This window comes from Trichomycterus rosablanca, chromosome 17 (genome assembly GCF_030014385.1).
Source record: "Trichomycterus rosablanca isolate fTriRos1 chromosome 17, fTriRos1.hap1, whole genome shotgun sequence".
Classification (NCBI taxonomy): domain Eukaryota; kingdom Metazoa; phylum Chordata; class Actinopteri; order Siluriformes; family Trichomycteridae; genus Trichomycterus; species Trichomycterus rosablanca.
This window is the reverse complement of record NC_086004.1, coordinates 13177251-13203582: the sequence shown is the minus strand read 5'-3', so window position 1 is coordinate 13203582 and position 26332 is coordinate 13177251. Positions and strand designations below refer to the sequence as shown.

The 26332-nt window shown below is 40.0% G+C and overlaps 1 long non-coding RNA gene across 1 annotated transcript in view; it reads left to right on the top strand.

Moving 5' to 3' along the window:
• The window catches only part of LOC134331108 (uncharacterized), a 53857-nt gene extending 27815 nt beyond the window's left edge, over window positions 1–26042 (top strand). Inside the window, exons 3-4 of the long non-coding RNA XR_010015106.1 lie at window positions 22466–22563; window positions 25963–26042. This is a non-coding gene — a long non-coding RNA (uncharacterized LOC134331108). The remainder of the gene's footprint in view (window positions 1–22465; window positions 22564–25962) is intronic.
• The last annotated feature ends 290 nt before the right edge of the window (window positions 26043–26332 follow it).

The following is a 26332-nucleotide window of genomic DNA, read 5'->3' as shown; positions in this document are numbered from 1 at the left end:
ATTTGGGTGGTGTCATTCCCAGCACTGCAGTGACACTGACATGGTGGTGGTGTGTTAGTGTGTGTTGTGCTGGTATGAGTTTTTAAACACCTCACTGTCACTGCTGGACTGAGAATAGTCCACCAACCAAAAATATATCCAGCCAACAGCTCCCCATGGGGCACGGCCTGAGACCACTGATGAAGATCTCAAAGATGACCAACTCAAACAGCAGCAAACGATGAGCGATCTTCTCTGACTTTACATCTACAAGGTGGACCATCTAGGTACGAGTGTCTAATAGAATGTACAGTGAGTGGACATGGTATTTAAAAACTCCAGCAGCATTGCTGTGTTTGATCCACTCATACCAGCACAACACACACTAACCACCATGTCAGTGTCACTGCAGTGCTGAGAATGATCCACCACCTGAATAATACCTGCTCTGTAGTGGTCTTGTGGGGGTCCTGACAATTGAAGAACAGCATGAAAGGGGGCTAACAAAGCATGTAGAGAAACAGATGGACAGTGAGTGTAGAAACAAGGAGGTGGTTTTAATGTTATGGCTGATCGATGTATATTGTGTGTTTATAGTTGAAGTAGAAAGGTTACACGCACATGTCTGGGACATGTATTTCAAAGCAGTCAGGTGATATTAAGTATTTTTAAAGATGTTTTTTTTTTATTGACTTACTGATAAGAGCATACATACATTTGTCCAAAAAAATAGGAACTTTAGTTAAGTCTGGTAATATGCTGGGTCACAAGGATACAGTGATTTAGCTTAAAAGTGTGATGTAGAAGTTATATAATTTTTTTTTTACATGTTGGCATGTCATCCTATTTACCTTTAAATTGTTTGATTGACTATACCTGGTGACTTCTCTAGCTATTTTAATAAGGCACATGAACCTGCAAAGCAGGCAAAAAATCCCAAACTGTCACCTTGTGCTAAAACATTGTTTTCCAGAAAGTCACATAATCCAGGAACCACTGAAAACAAACAAAATTCTCTATAAATTAAAAGTTTAACATGGGTGACATTGTTTACAGTCAAGTGAGGTTGATACTGCTGCTGTGCAAGAAAAGAGACCGTTTTTTTATTTTTAGCAACAGCCTTCTTTTGAGGTTTTAAAGGACAAAGTCTTCATAAATGTCAAGCTCACTTGACTATGAACAGTGTCGTATGTTTCATGTCATGATCACTATCATGAATGTAGGCCACAAAATGAAATAACAGGGTTAAATATTCTACACTACCAAGTTAATAGCCTGAGTAATTAAATGTCTATTTTTTATAAACAAAAATATATATTATATATAGTTACAAATAAATAACTGGTGCACGAAGCTCAACATGATTTATTGTACGAAAACAACGAGCGAGGAATTTCATTAGTGGAGAGAACTTATGAGCAGTAATAATTAAGAGAATTTTAGTGTCTCTATATCTTCATTATTTGAATACATTAGGTCACGTTAAACGTTTTTTAACAAAAAGTGTTTTAAACTCTCTCAAAAAAAGCTGATTCTTACAATTTCTCAGCACCCCAAGCTATAACACAAGTTTAAAAGTGAAACAGAAGGGAATTCCAGCTAAACACAGATACATGTGAGATACATGTATTTTACACTAATGCAGATTCATCTCATATACTCATGTTGATGAGTCTTGCTGTACCGCTCAAGTGCTGAATATAATTAAAAAAAAAGGTGAACACATTGAGTTTAAGGGTACAAATTTCTCAATGGAGAATGTTGAGTTTCAAAGATTTTCAGTTTAGGGGACGTTGAGTTACAGGGTACCACTATTTTACTTTCAACATTACTACAATATTTAATATCAGATTAAATTTAATTCAAGTAAATGTTCTACGTATTTCTAGTTTAACATGTTTCTGTATGAATAAAGAATATTAAAAAAAAAAAAAAAAATCTTGTTTTTGGGTAGTTTCTTTAGCAACAGTATGGTTATAAACTACTCTATAATTAATATTCAGTGATGCATAGCAACATTAGCTGTTTTAAAAAGCTGCTTTACAGAAGATTTTATGCTTTAATGCAGATTTAGGGTGTGTTTGAAAACCTAGGCAGCTGCCTAAATAAATTACACTTGTGCAAGTTCATACAAATTAAAAATCAATAATCATTTATTTACATTTGAAAATAACTCGTTTCTGCGCACCGGTCCACCATGTTTGTTTTATTTTTCTGTGAGAAATGCTGGAATTGCCTTCACCGCCAAGGCAGCATAGGATTCTCACTCGTTCTTGAGTCAAAATAGCATTGAAATTTTAATATTAAGGTATCATATTAAGGTATTAAGGTATCTAGGATTTCGAACAGCGTACTTCTCGGGAGCGCGCATAGGATGACATTAAATGCTGTCTATATAGAGAGCTCACTAGGTTTTCAAACACACCCTTAATGTTAGAAACTGACATGCAATAAATTAGGAGTGTAAGGCATTAACTTAAATTCATAGCACAATGTTTTACTATCCAAAGAACAAACAGGGTGTGTTTGAGAAAAGAGATAGCACTAAAAAATTAATAAAAAATAAAAATGTACTAGTCTAGACTGTGTACTAATTGTATTTAAAAAGCCAAACTGAACAAAGAACAAAACCTAGCTAAAATACAGAGGCTTGCACCTGCTCTTTTATTTATTGTGTCTAGACATACAGTGGATTCATAAAATATTCTGACCCTTGATGTTTCTTTCATGTTGTAGGTTTGAATTACTTATAACTGCCATTTTAGGAGTTCTTTCAATTAATTAAAATAAAAAACTGAGATCTATTATTCAAGCACATATTCAGACCTTTTCAATAATTGGTAGAAGTTCCCTTGTCTACTCAGATTTGTCTCTACGAGATTTGCTACTGGCTTGCCGTTTGAGTGTTGTTTTGGGTGTATTCTTTAGGTCCACCACCATGTTTCACCATAGGAATTGTATGTGCAGTGCCTAGATGTACAGGGGTTGGACAAAATAACTGAAACACCTGGTTTTAGACCACAATAATTTATTAGTATGGTGTAGGGCCTCCTTTTGCGGCCAATACAGCGTCAATTGGTCTTGGAAATGACATATACAAGTCCTGCACAGTGGTCAGAGGGATTTTAAGCCATTCTTCTTGCAGGATAGTGGCCAGGTCACTACGTGATGCTGGTGGAGGAAAACGTTTCCTGACTCGCTTCTCCAAAACACCCCAAAGTGGCTCAATAATATTTAGATCTGGTGACTGTGCAGGCCATGGGAGATGTTTAACTTCACTTTCATGTTCATCAAACCAATCTTTCACCAGTCTTGCTGTGTGTATTGGTGCATTGTCATCCTGATACACGGCACCGCCATTGGATGCACATGGTCCTCCAGAATGGTTCGGTAGTCCTTGGCAGTGACGCGCCCATCTAGCACAAGTATTGGGCCAAGGGAATGCCATGATATGGAAGCCCAAACCATCACTGATCCACCCCCATGCTTCACTCTGGGCATGCAACAGTCTGGGTGGTACGCTTCTTTGGGGCTTCTCCACACCGTAACTCTCCCGGATGTGGGGAAAACAGTAAAGGTGGACTCATCAGAGAACAATACATGTTTCACATTGTCCACAGCCCAAGATTTGCGCTCCTTGCACCATTGAAACCGACGTTTGGCATTGGCACGAGTGACCAAAGGTTTGGCTATAGCAGCCCGGCCGTGTATATTGACCCTGTGGAGCTCCCGACGGACAATTCTGGTGGAAACAGGAGAGTTGAGGTGCACATTTAATTCTGCCGTGATTTGGGCAGCCGTGGTTTTATGTTTTTTGGATACAATCCGGGTTAGCACCCGAACATCCCTTTCAGACAGCTTCCTCTTGCGTCCACAGTTAATCCTGTTGGATGTGGTTTGTCCTTCTTGGTGGTATGCTGACATTACCCTGGATACCGTGGCTCTTGATACATCACAAAGACTTGCTGTCTTGGTCACAGATGCGCCAGCAAGACGTGCACCAACAATTTGTCCTCTTTTGAACTCTGGTATGTCACCCATAATGTTGTGTGCATTGCAATATTTTGAGCAAAACTGTGCTCTTACCCTGCTAATTGAACCTTCACACTCTGCTCTTACTGGTGCAATGTGCAATTAATGAAGATTGGCCACCAGACTGGTCCAATTTAGCCATGAAACCTCCCACACTAAAATGACAGGTGTTTCAGTTTCATTGTCCAACCCCTTCTAGCTGTTTTGCCCAAAGGGTTTATTAAACCAGACAATATTTTTAATTATATTTAAATCGTTTTCATGCCAGGTAGTCATATGCCTTTATTGCCTTTTAATAAACTCAAATACTCAACAAACAATTCCCGTCTTGCCTGGACCTGATTTATGGTTGTCCATCAAACAGGTCCTATCTCTACACAGGAATTTGAAGCTAATTTGGAACATGGCTGACATCATTTATATCTCTTCTAGCCTGGAGGCCCAATTTGGCCTTATAACCGACTCTAGAAAACATACATGGTTGTGCCAAGCTTCTTCCATTTCAAAATGATTGAAGTCATTGTGGTCCTGGAACTACTCAAAGCCTTTGGTATTGTTTTATATCCTTTCCCAGATCTATGCTTTGTCACGTCCTTTGATCTACAGACAGTCCCTTGGACTTTATGGCTTGGTCCTCACAATGCTTTGTAAATTGTGGGTTCTTATTGAATCAGGTGTGTACACTATATGAACGGTGGTGACGTAACATCACAGCCAGTGTGGGTGCCACATAAAATAAACCCACATATTCGCATGCCCTAGGGGTTTATCTACCTCACAGTATGTTGACCGTTAGATCAGTGGCTGGGTCCCACTCTGTTGGTACAGATATGTAGTTGTTCTACAAAAACCTGTGTGTTCACAAAAAGGGTCTTTAGATACTACTAGTGTGTAATTAAACAAACTGATTACGTCAGAACGGCCACTTTAAATGTTCCAGTGTAAATATAAGTTGTTACTGTTTGCTGTTAAAATTAATTTTTTAGTTTTTTTTTTACTAAACAACATTGTTTAAACTGTTTTTTTCTTCTTATTGGTTTTGTCAATCTACAACAGTTTATATAGTTGAAGTAGGCTTGGCAATATTCTGAAATGTAGAGTAAAATATGCAGATGAGTTTAATTTACAATTTAACATTCCATATTATAATGGTTCGCTTAAATGTAGTAATTTTAAGCCCAGACACCCATAAACATTTTGTACAGTTTATAACCGACTATGTCTAATAAAGCCAACTGTATAATAATAATAATTAAATAAATAAATAAAAGAAATAAATACATACAAATAAATAAAAAATGAAGTACAGTTAATTACATTAAAATTTGTAAATAATATATATATATATATATATATATATATGTGTGTGTGTGTGTGTGTGTGTGTGTGTGTGTGTGTGTGTGTGTGTGTGTGTGTGTGTGTGACTCACTGTTCATTTTATCTGCTCCACTTACCATAAAGAGGCGCTTTGTAGTTCTCCAATTACTGACTGTAGTCCATCTGTTTCTCTGCATGCTTTGTTAGCCCCCTTTTGGCTGTTCTTCAGTGGTCAGGGCTCTCTCAGGACCACTACAGAGCAGGTATTATTTAGGTGGTGGGTCATTCTCAGCACTGCAGTGACACTGACATAGTGGTGCTGTGTTAGTGTGTGTTGTGCTGGTATGAGTGAATAAGACACAGCAGCACTGCTGGAGTTTTTAAACACCTCACTGTCCCTGCTGGACTAAGAATAGTCTACCAACCAAAAATATACAGCCAACAGTGCCATGTGGGCAGCGTCCTGTGAACACTGATGAAGGTCTAGAAGATGACCAACTCAAACAGCAGCAATAGATGAGCGATTGCCTCTGACTTCACATCTCTAAGGTGGACCAACTAGGTAGGAGTGTCTAATAGAGTGGACAGTGAGTGGACACGGTATTTAAAAACTCCAGCAGGGCTGCTGTGTCTGATCCACTCATACCAGCACAACACACACTAACACACCACCACCATGTCAGTGTCACTGCAGTGCTGAGAATGTTTCACCACCTAAATAATACCTGCTCTGTAGTGGTCCTGTGGGTGTCCTGACCATTGAAGAACAGGGTGAAAGCAGGCAAAGTATGAAGAGAAACAGATGGACTACAGTCAGTAATTGTAGAACTACAAAGTGCTTCTATATGGTAAGTGGAGCTGATAAAATGGACAGGGAGTGTAGAAACAAGAAGGTGGTTCTAATGTTATGGCTGATCGGTGTATCTTATAGTTTTGACTTATTGTCTCATTAGTAATTAGTTAGAAACAGTCCTGTTCTGTATATATGAATTATCTGTATATTTTAATGCCTGTACACTTGAACCTTAAGAAAGACTAAAAGCTCTTTACAGACAGAGTTAGTCAGAAACATAAGCCTCTGTATAACTGATGTGTGTTGATAAAAGAAACTGGAAAGCTCTTGAATCATTTCCTCTCTCTGCAGCAGAGCTGGAAGACAAGTGCAAAAGCTTTTTACTCATACACTCACTTGTCATCGAAATTTCAAACGGTTCAGTGAACAGCCTTTTGTCTTTCCAGTAGGGTATTGTACTGCTTGTGAAATTTCCTGCTTATTAAGTCATGTCCAGCCAGACATCAAACATTTTAGGCTGTAGTCCAAATGCGGTATTACCAGTAAGAATAATACTAGATCAGTCATTCCGCTTGTGTTTAAGCATATAACTGACCTAGCGGGTTAATTTTTATAAGCCGTGGGATAGTTCCTTTTACTGCACTCGATTTGCTTGGCGAATGTGGCACCGCGAATGTTTGTGTGAGAACATTTGGGAACCGCACGCTCTCGTTCGTCTGCGAAACAGGAGCAGTTTGTACGAGTTCAGGGTCATTACCCTCGCTCTCTATGACAAATGAAGCTTGATAGCATCTACGTTTAGCAACAATAGAGAAAACAGATTAATACCTTCAGGGCAAGGGTTTGCATATTAAGGGTGGGGGATGCATTGCACACTATTGTTTTCCTTCATAGTCCCAAGTAAAGAAGGGAGCTCGATTTAATAGGAAACATTAGACATTTTAAATGAATACAGTTTGTCTGGTTAAGCTGGGGATCAAAGGTTTTCACGCAAAAAAGAAAGGATGTGTTTTTTTGGTGTCCCACATTCTTACATGTCTCCAGTCCTGTGACTGTCCCTGATATTGTCATTGTAAATTACAGACTTCCTGAGGCACCAGTGCTCTCTGGTCCAGGCGACAGTCTTTTATTACAGTGTCTGTGACTTTATTATGCCCTTTCATCTTGATGCCTACCTCTGGACGTTTCCGTGCAGTGGCATACCTCACCACTTAGTTCTGTTGTTCTGGTCTAAAGCATCAAGTTTTACTCTGGGAAAATATGTTATATTGTTGTATGCACAGCCAATTCAGTACAAATCCCTAAATAGGGTATTCTGATACCCCTTTTGTCTGTATAATATATCCAGTCTGGTAAATACATGGTTGTTATTAAATCTCAGGAAATGTAACTGTAAAGTTAAGTCTATTTCCCAAAAAGGGAGGAATCTCTGATGAGGATAATGGCGGGTTTATCTGTGGCGTGTTTTGTTCTAAAGCCTAAAAAGAGCAGCGTCGCGTGGGGAAGGGAGCCACTGTTATTTCAGGGCCGTTTCAAGTCTGTGACACGCCCGAGGATGGAGACAATTAAAACATCTAAGGCCTTGTTTAGCTGTCTGATCTGGGTGGTCCAGACTTGTAGACTAGTCCAAGCTGGCAGATGCTATGGTAAATGTTACCCAAAAAGAATCAGAGGTTAAGTGCTAACCACTTTGTGCACCATGTGTTAACTATAAATTATGTCTGACATTCTTAAGTGTATTAAGTTATAAATTTGCTGTTATTAAGACCTGAATGTTTGAATATTTCTGCATAAGTCAGATTCATCAGTGAAATATTATACAGATTATACTTTATTAACATGGATAGACAGTGTCTAGTAAAAAAATAATAATAAAGGAAGCATCAGTCTACACAACATAACTTGTATGTTTCTACACTCACTGTCCATTTTATCAGCTCCGCTTACCATGTAGGAGTGCTTTGTAAGTATGCATACTTTTTTAACCTGCTTTCACCCTGTTCTTCAATGGTCAGGACCACCACAGAGCAGGTATTATTTAGGTGGTGGATCATTCTCAGCACTGCAGTGACAATGACATGATGGTGGTGTGTTAGTGTGTTTTGTGCTGGTATGAGGGCACAACAGGGCAGTTGTAGCCTAGCGGTTAAGGTACTGGACTAGTAATCAAAAGGTCGCTGGTTCAAGCCCCACCACTGCCAGGTTGCCACTGTTGGGCCCTTAAGCAAGGCCCTTAATCCTTACTTGCTTAAACAATATACTGTCACAGTACTGTAAGTCGCTTTGGATAAAAGCGTCTGCTAAATGCTGAAAATGTAAATGTATGAGTGGGTAAGACACAGCAGCGCTGCTTGAGTTTTTAAACACTGTGTCCACTCACTGTCCACTCTATTAGACACTCCTACCTAGTTGGTCCACCTTGTAGATGTAAAGTCAGAGACGATCACTGAGTGTAAATGTATTTTATGGTTGGCTTATTGCTAAGTAATCTTAGCTTTCTAACAGTGATTCGGTGATTCAAACTAGTGCAACAAACTACTAATGTATAGAAACTTTGTGTACATGGGATAACTGGTCCCCATAGCTGACATAGCTGAGGTTCTAAGTCACGTCTAAATTTCGGAGTGAACCACAATGGCAGAAAATGCATGACTATAATCTTCCAGTCTGAGCATGACCTCACAGACAGTCTGCGAATAAAATAATTTTTAATGCCATATTAAACTGGATATTAAAGTTTTAGTTACTTCGCTTGTCACTTGAAATTTAAGCCATCACAGAGAATTCCAGCAGCCGTTCACTTCAGAACCACTAAAGATGCCAAGAATATAACACAACCCCATGTATCTTTAACATCTGCAAAATTGTCTGAGAAGTTTTAATAGGTGAGTAAATTGCTTTGAACAGTTTCCATAAACCACAGGATCCATGCATTAAATTCATGCATTACGATGCAACCGGTCTGCCGTTCCAATGGAAAAGTTTTCTCACTTTAGCCTTTAAAAGTAACCCTGCTGTACAGGCGAGATTCAAGCGTGCCTGCCGCAGCTGGAGTTTGCCATGGGAAAAGATCTGTCTTTCTCCTAAGCGATGTGTCTGCTCTTAATTTACCCCGAGCTTTTGTTTTTATGTGCTTATGTTATCAGTGTTGGGCCCATTAATTCACATCTGCATTTATAAAGTCCAATTAGAGTGTCCACCTGGCCTGAAAGAACGCTTTTGTGTTCCTCAGGCGAGGTTGTGGAAGTGCATAGCATATGAGCAGACAGTTTACCCTGGAACCCAGATTACTGGGTTCCAATGCTATACCACCTAAAGAATAATAAAAAAAAATGTTTATAGTTTACATTTTCTACCAGTGCAACCCTAATGTTTTGTATCCTTTGTATCCTTAAAAACACTTTTTTTTTATTCTAACAGCCTTTTAATCATAAGTAAAAATAATTTTATCAGTTCCACTTACCATACAGAAGTACTTTGTAGTTCTACAATTACTGACTGTAGTGCATCTGTTTCTCTGCATGCTTTGTTAGCATCTTTTCATGCTGTTCTTCAATAGTCAGGACTCTCCCAGGACCACTACAGAGTAGGGGTTATTTGGGTGGTGGATCATTCTCAGCACTGTAGTGACACTGACATGGTGGTGGTGTGTTAGTGTGTGTTGTGCTGGTATGAGTGGATAAGACACAGCAGCGCTGCTGGAGTTTTTAAATACCGTGTCCACTCACTATCCACTCTATTAGACACTCCTACCTAGTTGGTCCACCTTGTAGATGTAAAGTCAGAGACGATCGCTCATCTATTGCTGCTGTTTGAGTTGGTCATCTTCTAGACCTTCATCAGTGGTCACAGGACGCTGCCCATGGGGCGTTGTTGCCTGGATATTTTTGTTTGCTGTACTATTCTCAGTCTAGCAGTGACAGTGAGGTGTTAAAAACTCTATCAGCACTGCTGTGTCTGATCCACTCATACCAGCACAACACACACTAACACATGGTGGTGCCATGTCAGTGTCACTGCAGTGCTGAGAATGATTCACCACCCAAATAATGCCTGCTCTTTAGTGGTCCTAGGAGAGTCTACAGTCAGTAATTGAAGAACTACAAAGTGCTCCTATATGGTAGGTGGAGCTGATAAAATGGACAGTGAGTGTAGAAACAAGGAGATGGTTTTAATGTTATGGCTGGTTATGGTAATGGTATGGTAATGTTGGATTCTAACAGCTCTAGACTCCCAGGCTTATCATAAACTCCAGTTCACATTAAGCGACTGCTGTCTGTTCACCATACATGACTTGATCTCTTGTAGTCGGGAGTCTTTGTGGTTGTAAGTCGTTTCACACTACAAGATTGATCAGCGATAGAGGGTCACACACTACACCATCTATCACCAGGAGGAATCTCAGACAAGTCTGTCTGATCTCCCAAACTATGTTTTGTCACGAAAACAGACACCAGAAGTTACCGGGGGGTTTAATGATACCGTGTGTAAGATGGATTTTTTCCATCTAAAAATGGTTGTCAGCAAGAAACAAACTATCCGAGTTGTTTGTGTGTTGATATGTAGTGGAAAAGCAAAAAGGAAAAAGAAAAGAATCTGGGTGAACCATGGTCTATTCTTGGTATTGTTGGTATTATGGTTTGGCGTGGAGGTCACAAATACTGTAAAGCTTGTGTGTGTGCTGATGTATTCTGTAGCCATGCTAGTTGACATTGACTCGTCCCCCGGGTTTCCCCTTACCCCATGTCTTGCGTTCTTATTGTCTGTAGTTCGACTTCGCACTCACTTTTCACACTACAGGTTTTTTAGTCGCTGACAGGTCCAGATATTAAGAATCCTAGATATTTTCTTGAGTCTGCTGGGATCGAGTCATTGAACGGTTCACACATAGCAACCCGAAAGCCTGAGCAAACGCCGATTTGCCTCCGAGCTGGCGCATCTGTCAGTGAGCAAAAATCAGGGCAAAAACTTGCAGTGTGAACTAGTCATTACTTAATGTGTCAAGTTGGCATGTTTGCTTGTTTCTTTTTTTCCCCTCTGGTTATTATAGTATCCTCCCACCTCCTTAAAATCACTAGGTGGACTGGCTACTCTAAATTGCAACTTGATGTGAGTCAGTGATTGAGTGTGATGCAGTATACTTGATTTTCCACAACCCTGATGAGAATAATACTGTTGCTATAATGTAACATTTTGAAACAATTACTGCCATTGCTTAACGTTTATTCATCCATCTTCGGAAACCACTTCATCACTCCAGCAGTAGCAATGTTTTTTGAAAAGTAGGAGGAAAGTGAAGAACCCATAGTGACCCAAAGAGATATTTAGTCTGAAATTGAGGATTGAACCCAGGTATTTTAAGCTGTACAGGGTGAGTCAAAAGTCGCAGGACACTCTTTTATTTCAGAAACGAAAGGGAAAATGACATATCTGAATACCCCAGCAAGTAATGGGTGAGAGGGCCTATCTTTTAGGCTATTTTCGGAACATGGCTGCCATCTTGAAAGCCGCCATGTTGGATCAAGGGCATGTTTTTCCAATGGGAAGGTGGTCATGTAGCATATCAAAGAAGACCAGAATTTTCTCAGAAATCGATTGCCGTATCAGATTTGCAATATCTCTTGTGGTTCAAAAGTTATCGACACAGAAACTTGCAACAACAACCGGGAACGTTCCCTGTGATGCACAGCTATTTGACGTGTTCAGTGTATTGTCCCTGGTGCTGAACACAGTGCTGAACCCGCATGAGAATCTCTGGAGAAATGCTGTCACAAGCCTCCACGATACGGTGCTAAAGGTGGTGTTTGTTGCGGATTTTCTCAGCTTACACAATTTGTTTGAGATGACCCCAGAGATAAAAGTCGAGTGGTGTGAGGTCAGGTGATCTGGGCGGCCATTCCACAGGACCACGACGGCCAATCCAATGACCAGGGAATTGAATACCCCTCACCCATTACTTGCTGGGGTATTCAGATATGTCGTTTTCCCTTTCGTTTCTGAAATAAAAGAGTGCCCTGCGACTTTTGACTCACCCTGTACATGTGTGTGAGAAATAATTAATAGTTATTCATAAGTTATTAAATCAGACCCTCTCATTCCTTGCCAAAATTTTAGTAGAAGAGAAAGATGATCACAGCTATGGTCTAAGAGGACCGGAGTTCGGTACAGTGTAGTGATTTACTTGTTCTAGTACACATAGCGACCCTGATAATTAGTATATTGTGAGTACTTCAGTGAAACCAGTAATACTATGTACTGGAACTGTACGCCCCTGCCATTATCTCCAGACGTATTTTGTCCGCTTTTGTTTGGTGCCAATGAGGCTTGCTAGACTCCTGCTGCTGTTGCACCTTATCTGAGCAGAACATGAAGCTGAAATAGAGTTTATGTTCTGTTCTGTAATCTGAGCCAAGCCCTTTTGAAAGTGAGGTGTGGAGAAAGCAAACACAATGAACTGTAGGTTAAAAGAATTTATTTACATAAATGAATGTGGTAGTAATAAAATTGTACTTTAGTTTGTGACATTAGACAAAATTCTGTAAAATTTAATTAGCTTTTACCTATTTTATTTATACATGAAAATTCTATTATATGAATAAAATAAAATAAATTATTCATTCAGAATGTGGAAGTACCTTTTGAATGTATTTATGGGTTTAAATGGGTTTTATATATATTAGCTCCACTTACCATATAGAAGCACTTTGTAGTTCTACAATTACTGACTGTAGTCCATCTGTTTCTCTACATGCTTTGTTAGCCCCCTTTCACCCTGTTCTTCAATGGTCATGACTTTCCCAGGACCACCACAGAGCAGGTATTATTTAGATGGTGGATCATTCTCAGCACTGCAGTGACACTGACATGGTGGTGGTGTGTTAGTGTGTGTTGTGCAGGTAATAGTGGATCAGACACAGCAGCGCTGCTGGAGTTTTTATATACCGTGTCCACACACTGTCCACTCTATTAGACACCCCTACCTAGTTGGTCCACCTTGTAGATGTAGTCAGAGACGATCGCACTTCTATTGCTGCTGTTTGAGTTGGTCATCTTCTAGACCTTCATCAGTGGTCAAAGGACGCTGCCCATGGGGCGCTGTTGGCTGGATATTTTTGGTTGGTGGACTATTCTCAGTGCAGCAGTGACAGTGAGGTGTTTAAAAATTCAATCAGCGCTGCTGTTGCTTATCCACTCATACCAGCACAACACACACTAACACACCACCACCACCGTCAGTGTCACTGCAGTGCTGAGAATGATCCACCACCCAAATAATACCTGCTCTGTGGTGGTCCTGACTACTGAAGAACAGGGTGAAAGCAGGTTTAAAAAGTATGTAGAGAAACTGATTGACTTCAGTCAGTAATTGTAGAACTACAAAGCATTTCTGGACAGATATATATATATACAGTGTATCACAAAAGTGAGTACACCCCTCACATTTCTGCAAATATTTTATTATATCTTTTCATGGGACAACACTATAGAAATAAAACTTGGATATAACTTAGAGTAGTCAGTGTACAGCTTGTATAGCAGTGTAGATTTACTGTCTTCTGAAAATAACTCAACACACAGCCATTAATGTCTAAATGGCTGGCAACATAAGTGAGTACACCCCACAGTGAACATGTCCAAATTGTGCCCAAAGTGTCAATATTTTGTGTGACCACCATTATTATCCAGCACTGCCTTAACCCTCCTGGGCATGGAATTCACCAGAGCTGCACAGGTTGCTACTGGAATCCTCTTCCACTCCTCCATGATGACATCACGGAGCTGGTGGATGTTAGACACCTTGAACTCCTCCACCTTCCACTTGAGGATGCGCCACAGGTGCTCAATTGGGTTTAGTCCATCACCTTTACCTTCAGCTTCCTCAGCAAGGCAGTTGTCATCTTGGAGGTTGTGTTTGGGGTCATTATCCTGTTGAGGCCATGAGGCCCAGTTTTCGAAGGAAGGGGTTCAGAATGTTTCAGAATGTCACAGTACATGTTGGAATTCATGTTTCCCTCAATGAACTGCAGCTCCCCAGTGCCAGCAACACTCATGCAGCCCAAGACCATGATGCTACCACCACCATGCTTGACTGTAGGCAAGATACAGTTGTCTTGGTACTTCTCACCAGGGCGCCGCCACACATGCTGGACACCATCTGAGCCAAACAAGTTTATCTTGGTCTCGTCAGACCACAGGGCATTCCAGTAATCCATGTTCTTGGACTGCTTGTCTTCAGCAAACTGTTTGCAGGCTTTCTTGTGCGTCAGCTTCCTTCTGGGATGACGACCATGCAGACCGAGTTGATGCAGTGTGCGGCGTATGGTCTGAGCACTGACAGGCTGACCTCCCACGTCTTCAACCTCTGCAGCAATGCTGGCAGCACTCATGTGTCTTATTTTTTAAAGCCAACCTCTGGATATGACGCCGAACACGTGGACTCAACTTCTTTGGTCGACCCTGGCGAAGCCTGTTCCGAGTGGAACCTGTCCTGGAAAACCGCTGTATGACCTTGGCCACCATGCTGTAGCTCAGTTTCAGGGTGTTAGCAATCTTCTTATAGCCCAGGCCATCTTTGTGGAGAGCAACAATTCTATTTCTCACATCCTCAGAGAGTTCTTTGCCATGAGGTGCCATGTTGAATATCCAGTGGCCAGTATGAGAGAATTGTACCCAAAACACCAAATTTAACAGCCCTGCTCTTCATTTACACCTGGGACCTTGACACATGACACCAGGGAGGGACAACGACACATTTGGGCACAATTTGGACATGTTCACTGTGGGGTGTACTCACTTATGTTGCCAGCCATTTAGACATTAATGTTATTTTCAGAAGACAGTAAATCTACGCTGCTATACAAGTTGTACACTGACTACTCTAAGTTATATCCAAGTTTCATGTCTATAGTGTTGTCCCATGAAAAGATATAATGAAATATTTGCAGAAGGGGTGTTTGTGAGGGGTGTACTCACTTTTGTGATACACTGTATATACTGTACAGTGGGGCCAAAAAGTATTTGTGCAGGTTCTCCTACTTAGAAAGATGAGAGAGGTCTGTAATTTTCATCATAGGTACACTTCAACTATGAGAGACAAAATGAGAAAAAAAAATCCAGAAAATCACATTGCAGGATTTTTAAAGAATTTATTTGTAAATTATGGTGGAAAATAAGTATTTGGTCAATAACAAACAAGCAAGATTTCTGGCTTTCACAGACCTGTAACTTCTTCTTTAAGAAGCTCTTCTGTCCTCCACTCGTTACCTGTATTAATGGCACCTGTTTGACCTCGTTATCTGTATAAAAGACACCTGTCCACAGCCTCAAACAGTCAACCATGGCCAAGACCAAAGAGCTGTCGAAGGACACCAGGAAGAAAATTGTAGACCTGCACCAGGCTGGGAAGAGTGAATCTACAATAGGCAAGCAGGTTGGTGTGAATAAATCAACTGTGGGAGCAATTGTAAGAAAATGGAAGACATACAAGACCATTGATAATCTCCCTCGATCTGGGGCCCCACGCAAGATCTCATCCCTTGGGGTCAAAATGATCATGAGAACGGTGAGCAAAAATCCCAGAACTACACGGAGGGACCTGATGAATGACCTGCAGAGAGCTGGGACCAAAGTAACAAAGGCTACCATCAGTATACACACTACGCCGAGAGGGACTCAAATCCTGCAGTGCCAGGCGTGTCCCCCTGCTTAAGCCAGTACATATCCAGGCCCGTCTGAAGTTTGCCAGAGAGCATATGGATGATCCAGAAGAGGATTGGGAGAATATCATGTGGTCAGATGAAACCAAAATGGAACTTTTTGGTAAAAACTCAACTCGTCGTGTTTGGAGGAAGAAGAAAAACCCAAGAACACCATACCTACTGTGAAGCATGGGGGTGGAAACATCATGCTTTGGGGCTGTTTTTTTGCAAAGGGGACAGGACGATTGATCCGTGTTAAGGGAAGAATGAACGGGGCCATGTATCGTGAGGTTTTAAGTCAAAACCTCCTTCCATCAGTGAGAGCATTGAAGATGGAATGTGGCTGGGTCTTCCAGCATGACAATGATCCCAAACACACCGCTCGGGCAATGAAGGAGTGGCTCCGTAAAAAGCATTTCAAGGTCCTGGAGTGGCCTAGCCAGTCTCCAGACCTCAACCCCATAGAAAATTTGTGGAGGGAGTTGAAAGTCCGTGTTGCCCAGCGACAGCCCCAAAACATCACTGCTCTAGAGGAGATCTGCATGGAGGAATGGGCCAAAATACCAGCTACAGTGTGTGCAAACCTGGTGAAGACTTACAGGAAACGTTTGACCTCTGTCATTGCCAACAAAGGTTATGTTACAAAGTATTGAGTTGAACTTTTGTTATTGACCAAATACTTATTTTCCACCATAATTTACAAATAAATTCTTTAAAAATCCTACAATGTGATTTCCTGGATTTTTTTTTTCTCATTTTGTCTCTCATAGTTGAAGTGTACCTATGATGAAAATTACAGACCTCTCTCATCTTTCTAAGTAGGAGAACTTGCACAATCAGTGGCTGACTAAATACTTTTTGACCCCACTGTGTGTATATATATATATATATATATATATATATATATATATATATATATATATATATATATATATATATATTCTTATTTTATATATTTTTGGCAGATAATTTTATCCAAAGCGACAGTATACAGTCCAAGTAAGGATCCAACAGTGGCACTCTGGCAGTGGTGGGGTTTGAACCAGTTTACTAATCCAGTACATTTACATTTTTGGCATTTAGCAGATGCTTTTATCCAAAGCGACTTACAATTATCATTGAATGCAATTTGAGCAATTGAAGGTTGAGAGCCTTGCTCAGGGGCCCAACAGTGGCAACTTGGCGGTGATGGGGCTTGAACCGGCAACCTTTGGATTACTAGTCAAGTACCTTAACCACTTAGCTACCACTGCCCTGAGCTAAGTAACCTTGTTCCTTCCTTAACTAAGGTGTAATCCCAAATGGTATGTGGGCATAGTAACAACATCCTTTACATATTATACACCAATCTAACAAACGCAAACATTTTAATAGATCTACTAAATAATAACACTGCTAATTATGCTGCCACCACCATGCTTCACTGTGAGGATGGTGTTCTTTTGGTGATGCTCAAGTACATATCAGAATTATGTCCACAAAGTTCAACCTTGAACTTATGATACCACAACACATTTTCCCACATGCTTATGGCAGATGTAATAATGTAGGCTTTTGCAAATTATAGCTGGCCTACACAACCAAGACATGTAAAGAATACAGGGGACTATCACATGTACACAGCAGGTACTTGCTGAAAATTCCTGCAACTCCTTTGGTGTTGCTGTAGGTCTCTTGACGGCCTCCTGGACCAGGTTTCTTTTAATCAATGTCCAGTTCTTGGTAATGTCACTGTTGTGGCATTTTTTTTCATTTGTTGGTGACAGTCTTCACCGTGCTGCATGGTATATGTAATTTATTATTATTATTATTCATTGTTTTGGATTTTAGCCTGCCATGAGCTAGCAGTGTTTTCTTTACATATGCGCAGTCAAAAGTAATAATAGATCTACTAAGTAATTGATGATTTATCACACTCTCCAAAGTATGCCATTGACGTAACCACCTAAGTGGCAAGAAAACTACAGAAATCGGTTCACAAACCAATTATTAGTGCACACTCATGCTAAATAAGTGGTCCTGTGTGTTGTCGGTGCTTTAATGGTCTGTCTGTATCCTTCATTTCAGACACCCTGCAGTCTACCAATAGGTCAATGCACTTTGGCTGGACTCATGTACACGTGAAGAATAAACACACGTTCTGCAGAATATAGTCCTAACAGAATATAGAACTGTGTGTGTATTTATGTGAAGGAAATTAGTGGCTGGAAGATGCCAGAGTACAGACTATTGTTTTTCTGAAGGGTGCTTGTGGTGAGTGTTAGGGTTTTTACAGCTCTGATTACAATAATCACAAGATCAAAGAGCGGGTGGTACAGGAAAGAGGGCATCAGTGGGGTCAAATGGGGGGACGTTTTGAGCGTGAGTGAGGAAGGAAGAGGGTTTATGAACTGAAACTGGCAGCATACTCAAACACGGACATTTTTTTTCCCCTCGTACCCTTGAAACATGCTGATTTTTACACAGACATTGCTTGACCTGTATTTTAATTAGATTCCTTTGTCTTGGAGGTAGCTAGTGTTAGTCCTCAAGTTCTAGTTATGATGAAGTGGGGGGAATTAATAGATACAGCAGGGGTGTCCAAACTTATCTAGATTATAGACTTACTTGATTACTAAGAATTACACTCTCCTTGACAGTGTTGTGTAAACTAAGATTGCCAATTTCACTCACCAGTTTATAATCCACTATAATACATTGATCAGCCATAAAATTAAAACCGCCTCCTTGTTTCTACACTCACTGTTCATTTTATCAGCTCCACTTATCATATAGAAGCACATTGTAGTTCTACAGTTACTGACTGTAGTCCATCTATTTCTCTACAGACCTTTTTAGCCTGTTCTTCAGTGGTCAGGACCACCACAGAGCAGGTATTATTTAGGTTGTGGATGATTCTCAGCATTGCAGTGACAATGACATGGTCGTGGTGTGTTAGTGTGTGTTGTGCTGCTGTGTGTTTTTAAATACCGTGTCCACTCACTGTCCACTCTATTAGACACCCCTACCTAGTTGGTCCACCCTGTAGATGTAAAGTCAGAGACGATCTGTTGCTGCTGTTTGAGATGGTCATCAACCATATTTTTGGTTGGTGGACTATTCTCAGTCCAGCAGTGACAGTGAGGTGTTTAAAAACTCCAGCAGCACTGCAGTGCTGAGAATGATACCAAATAATACCTACTCTGTAGTGGTCCTGTGTTGGTCCTGACCGTTGAAGAACAGCATGTGAGGGGACTAACAAAGCATGAGAAAGTTATCAAAAAACACAGTGCATCACAGTTTGTTGTGTATGGGGCAGCAAAGCGGGACCAACACAATATTAGGACGGTGGTCATAATGTTATGCCTAATCGGTGTATACTGAATGGTTTGTCGAGCCATGGCTGTTGCAAAGCAAACCTATTACTAACGCAGTAATAATCCGTCTATGCAAGAACACGATTCTTTCATAGACCGCCGAGAAAGTAGGTTTCAGAGCAATTATGAAAACACTGGATTCAAGGTATGTTTTACTTGGTGAAAATACTTCAGGTCAGTTGCTATATCATTGTTATACCAATATTATCATGAGATATAGCCAGTCATTCACAATTTTACAACAGACCTGTGGTCAAGTTGTACAGTGGAGTCATACCTTAGTATAACAATATAACGTTGCACTTAATCAATGGTGACTTGGAGAATGCAAATGTCGTTTTATTTGTTAAAGGGAGGGCTAATGGTAATTGTATAATACTTAAATATTAAATAAACAATAAAAATAGTATATACTGTATTGCACCTGTTTCACGCGTACTGATTCCGTCATATATTGTCATTTTGTGGGGCCAAGCAAATCTTATAGCACTTAAAACCTTCATTATATATATGATGAAATTAAAATGTCTTATACTGTTTGTGCTTATGACATATAGAACGTCCCAGTCATACAAAAAAATAAAACATACCGTGATATACCGTGAAATTGTGACTCCTGAAAAATACCATGATACAAATTTTTGGTCATACCGCCCAGCCCTAGCTGACATGTGAAATTTCTCTTCATCTTCGGCTGAAGGTTGTGGCCCAAAATTATTTTGACCAATACCATTTAACAATCAGACCCCTTTGATGTCACTGATTACTGTTTAACAAGAGTTTGAATGTGATTGGTTCATTTTTAACACATCCACACTTCCAGTTATAAGAGGCTGTGCACATTTATGCGACCTCCTTATTTTAAGTGTTTTACCCCCTCTAAAATATTGTAGTTTGTTTTGCAGTTGATTTGCATGGATTATATGTCCCAACAAAGGTGGAAATAAATCTGAAATGATTCATCTTGGTCTGATTTGTTTACATCACAAAAACCTGGCTCTTTAACAGTCATGATGAGATTTTTTATATCCACTGTATAATTCTGCTACGGGATTTATTTACGTCTTATGAATTATTTGTTAAAGCTAGAGATGGGACGATCGGGGGGGGGGGGGGGTTAGCAGTAAATAAAATAAATAAACTTAAAAAGAGCCTCACAGTGAAGATAAACCGGAGCAGCGCGTGTGTGTGTGTGTGTGTGTGTGTGCGCCTTTAGAAGAGACGCTTTGTTCACTGTATCGCTATAAGTGATTCATTGATTCACGAGTCATTTTTCGCGAAGCGTAAGTTTCTCTTCTCTGTTATCTCTCCGTGTTTACTGTTATTAATTAAATGTCGTGGTTTTAAATAAACACCAACTACTACAGAACATTTTGTGTGACTCTCTTACATTAAAAAGCTTAATTAAACTGCTATTACCACAGATCTGTAACCGACCGTCAGACTCGTTCCGTCTAAGGAGCTAAAAGTTCAGCAGATGATCCTGAACTAACGAATTTGGTAATGAATAAACTTTTGCCTCTGATTGGCTCTGTAACATTTTCTGTTCTCATCTACATCACAAGTAAGAACCGCTTACGATTTACCAAAGTGAACCAGGAGTTTATATAACGTGCTGATAGAATCGACTCAGATGTGACCGGGTTGAATTATCTTTTTAAAGTAAATATTACAATCAGCAAAATTACATCGTATGTATGATGCACAACGTTAATGATGTTATTTTAGGTCATGAAGAGCTTTCACCGTGGTTTCTGTACGATTGTTGATGAATGGTGATGTGATGGTTGGTGCTTCGTAGCTCAAAGTCTGGATCAATCCACTGAGCTGTTAACTTAACATGATCTTTATATATCACACGATCGGATCGGCTACTTTTAGGAAATATCGCCGATCGCCGATAGCATATTTTGATTAAAAATCGGCCGATACCGATTCATAGCCGATCGATCGTCCCATCTCTAGTTAAAGCCGTACCGTCCACTGATCACTATAGATTGACCTATTTCGGGAATGATATTGAATAACGCTCATTTCCAGTTGCATGGCCAGACCAAAAAATCTCGGTACATTTTTGATATTTTACATTTAAAGCACTTTGATATTTTAGACTTTGAGAGATTTTGGCTCTACCCAGCGAATGACATAGCAAGCTCATAAATAACAATAATAAGCCCATAATAGAAAAGAGTTGCCGTCTGAAGTGCTGGTGCAGCGAGCGCCAACAGGATTAAGCTGTCTGCTTTCATTTCTGCTCCACTTTACAATAGCAGACCAGTTTGATGAGGGTCTGGCTGAACACAAACACATCCATGACACTTGGTCTTCTCTTGAAACTGTAAATAAAAATGGTTGGCAGAGAAATCACCATTTAAATGGTAAATGTTTGGTAATGGGTTGGTAATAAAAATATCTATTTTCTACTATGCATTAATTGTTGTACTCTTTATTACAGTTTTATTGTGATTGTTAATAGCAGTGATGTGAAGATGATCTGTGTTATCCTATATTGCCCCCTTGAGGCATTAGGTTAATTTTCACAACAGGGCGCACACTTAGGCTTAATTGTAAATCCTGTAGTTGTGTGTGTGTGTGTGTGTGAGTGTGTGTGTGTGAGTGTGTGTGTGTGTGAGTGTGTGTGTGTGTGTTTAAATTTCTGAACTGTAATGTGTTGTAGCTACCAAATGTAACTCCTATTGTTGTGCGTGTGCATGTCCGTGTGTGTGTGTTTAAATTTCTGTACTGAAATGTGCTGTAGCTACCAAATGTAACTCCTTTTGTTTTGTGTGTTTACATTTCTGAACTGTAATGTGTTGTAGCTACCAAATGTAACTCCTATTGTTGTGTGTGTGCGTGTGCATGTCCGTGTGTGTGTGTTTAAATTTCTGTACTGAAATGTGCTGTAGCTACCAAATGTAACTCCTTTTGTTTTGTGTGTGTTTACATTTCTGAACTGTAATGTGTTGTAGCTACCAAATGTAACTCCTATTGGTTTTTTTTTTGTGTGTGTGTGTGCATGTCCGTGTGTGTTTACATTTCTGAACTGAAATGTGATGTCGCTACCAATTGTAACTCCTATTGTTTTGTGTGTGTGTGTGTGCATGTCCGTGTGTGTGTGCGTGTGCGCATGTCCGTGTGTGTGTTTAAATTTCTGAACTGAAATGTGCTGTCGCTACCAATTGTAACTAAAATGATTCATGTTTGTTTATTTATTTATTTTAATAGTGTGGAAGGTCTCATCTTGTCGTATACCAAATAAATTAAAATGTGTGGTTTTTTTGTCCTTACAGAACAAGTGCAGTGTAAAAGGATTTCCTTGCTGCCAAGACACTGGGAAATCAGGACTGAAGATGAAGATACCAAATACACTTCAGCATCCAGATAAACAGTAAACATCTTTACACTATCAACTAGTTATGAAATTTAAAAGCATTTCAGCTATTTCCAGTGCCAGCTACAGTGCAGAAGCCCAAGCCATATTTATGGCACTAAAATATGCAGAATAAAACAATATACATGCTTAAAGCTCTAGAATGATGCACATCAGACCACCCTTTAATAACATACAAAGGACAATCAACAAACTATGAAATATAACATAAAATTATGCTGGGTACCAGGACACAGCGGGATAGCAGGGAATGAAACGTAGATCAACTAGCCAGAGAAAATACAAGGCAACAGAAAACTGCCCAATCTTTGAAATCTGCCAAACACCTGTAATGATAAAACACATTCTAATAAAATACACCAAGGTAACCTACTTCACAGCTATAAAAATGATTTCCAATAATTTCCTTTGGGATAAATAAAGTATCCATCCATCCATTCAATGACACGTACATGTTAAACATGGCATTAAATTCCAAATAAATAAATTTATTTTATTCTTTGCATTTTTCCCCCAATTTTACTCCCAATCTAGTCGTGTCCAATTATCCGATTGCATTTCCCTTTTTCTCCACTGATGTTGACCTCCACTCTGTCCGAGGACAGCCTTGATTAACACACACCCCCTCCAACAGGTGTGCAGTAGCCGACTGCATCTTTTCACTTGCATGAGCCAAGTTCATAGTCATGCACTGATCTCCATCATTCCGTGGCAGGGACTAAGTAAAACTGAAGTTGTGTTGTGCATTGTGATGCATTGGTGCACTGTGTAGGGCAGAGATGTTCAACAGTCACAAAATACGAGTCTGAGTCGAGTCACGAGTCTTTAGGCTAGAGTCCGAGTCAAGTCACAAGTCAATATAATCTACACAAAACATACAGTGGGGGAAATAAGTATTTGATCCCCTGCTGATTTTGTAAGTTTACCCCCTTACAAAGACTTGAACAGTCTATAATTTTTATGGAAGGTTTATTTTAACAGAGAGAGACAGAATATCAACAAAAAATCCAGAAAAAAAAACATTAAATAAAAGTTATAAATTAATTTGTATTTAATTAAGGGAAATAAGTATTTGATCCCCTACCAACCAGCAAGAATTCTGATCCCCACAGACCGGTTATGTGCACAAAAGGCACACAAATTAGTCCTGTCCCTGTATAAAAGACACCTGTCACAGAATCAGTTTCTTCCGTTCAAATCTCTCGACCACCATGGGCAAGACCAAAGAGCTATCAAAGGACGTCAGGGACAAGATTGTAGACCTGCACAAGGCTGGAATGGGCTACAAGACCATCAGCAAGAAGCTTGGTGAGAAGGAGACCACTGTTGGTGCGATAATTCGAAAATGGAAGAAATACAAGATCACAGTCAATCGCCCTCACTCTGGAGCTCCATGCAAGATCTCACCTGGTGGGGTAAGAATGATTCTGAGAAAGGTGAGGTCAGTCCAGAATTACACGGGAGGAGCTTGTCAATGATCTCAAGGGAGCTGGGAGCACAGTCACCAAGAAAACCATTAGTAACACACTTCGCCGTAATGGATTGAGATCCTGCAGTGCCCGCAAAGTCACTTTGCTCAAAAAGGCTCATGTACAGGCCCGTCTGAAGCTTGCCAATGAACACCTGAATGATTCAGAGAAAGCTTGGGAGAATGTGATATGGTCAGATGAGACCAAAATTGAGCTCTTTGGCATCAACTCCACTCGCCGTGTTTGGAGGCAGAGAAATGCCCGGTGGGGATGGTGTTGTGTTCTTGGGGTCATATCCAGCATTTCTCTGCTCCCAGCTCCCTTGAGATCATTGACAAGCTCCTCCCGTGTAATTCTGGGCTGACCTCACCTTTCTCAGAATCATTCTTACCCCACCAGGTGAGATCTTGCATGGAGCTCCAGAGTGAGGGTGATTGACTGTGATCTTGTATTTCTTCCATTTTCGAATTATCGCACCAACAGTGGTCTCTTTCTCACCAAGCTTCTTGCTGATGGTCTTGTAGCCCATTCCAGCCTTGTGCAGGTCTACAATCTTGTCCCTGACGTCCTTTGATAGCTCTTTGGTCTTGCCCATGGTGGTCGAGAGATTTGAATGGAAGAAACTGATTGTGTGACAGGAGTCTTTTATACAGGGACAGGACTAATTTGTGTGCCTTTTGTGCACATAACCGGTCTGTGGGGGTCAGAATTCTTGCTGGTTGGTAGGGGATCAAATACTTATTTCCCTTAATTAAATACAAATTAATTTATCTTTTCTGGATTTTTTTGTTGATATTCTGTCTCTCTCTGTTAAAATAAACCTTCCATAAAAATTACAGACTGCTCAAGTGTTTGTAAGGGGGTAAACTTACAAAATCAGCAGGGGATCAAATACTTATTTCCCCCACTGTATATTGGAAATGTAGCGTAGAAATAAACAAATAATCTGTAAGTTCAGATAAAAAACAACAGATTAGCGACTGTATTTTGCCGTTTTACGTAGTGCCTTTACTTTCCTAGGTACCAGTTAAAAGCTTAAACTGACGTTTTGTAACCACTGCTTACCTTAGCTTATGTTGTTCCAGATGCTATTAAATTTATAACCGTGTGTTGTCCCATTAGACATAGAATCCGTTATTTTGTAAATGTGCTTAAAATTAAAAACCTCCAAACTTTTCCCGGTTGTGAAGTAAAACACGGACTCGTTAGAGAGCCAATCAAGCGTTTCATTGACACATCATCTGTGTGATGCTGCAAACTAATTACATGCAAGTAACAGCATTTCTTACAAAAAATTTTAATCAGAAGGTCTGATTGATTCAGAAAGCGGTTCTTACAATCATTAGCGCCAATTCTGTAGAAGCGTTCCATTCACATTATCTCTTACTGTGAAGTGCACTACGTAGTGTTTTCCACCATTTTAAGTGAGATTCGAATTCAATGTAGGGAGTAGGGAGCGACGCTTCATCGCTACGCAGGAAGCTGGCTGGAACATTTAGCCATTGCGTGCATTGCGGGTTAAGACGGCCAGAGCGTTATTAGAGAGCAGAAAATGTGTGTGTGTGTGTGTATTTGACAAAATATATATAATTGTCACACGTAACTAATGTTGCTGACTTTTGTTGTCCACAAGTCATTTTTTGTGAGTCACGAGTCGAGTCCGAGTCATTTGAAACGAGTCAGACTCGAGTCCCTATCTCTGGTGTAGGGTGTATTCTTTCCTAGCATGCATACCCTGATCAGGTTGATAAATGATTCCAGGAATAAATTAATGAATAAATCAAGTGATAAAATGTGTATTTCTGACAGTAATGTGGTATATTGTTGTGTAGGTTTATTTAATTGTTTAATCCTCTTGTAAAGCACACATTTGTTCTCGTATTTATCTTATGTTCTTCTGTGTCTCTCTTGCTTCTTCTTAATGCAGCCCAGTAAAAGCTGTCACTTGGATTAAGGCCAGATCTTTGGATCCTCGGTCAACTGCGTGAGCCAGAAATAAATATCTCACTGGTTGTCATCTCTACAGTGTGTGTGTGTATGATGAATTCACAGTTAATGTAATCTGACATGGAGAGAATTCACATTTCGCTACATGGCAGACCTTTATGTTTAAACACTATAGCTGTTTATATTTAGATCTATCTGAAGATGTTTTAGGACTGTTAAAATTGACTTAGAATCTTAGAATCTTTCTGTTAGGACAAGAAAAAAAAAAAGCCTGCATGATTTAATAGGTGATTTATGGCGCGTCCTTCCGGCAAAGCCGTGTGACGTTCCTGTGACCTGACAGCATCAGC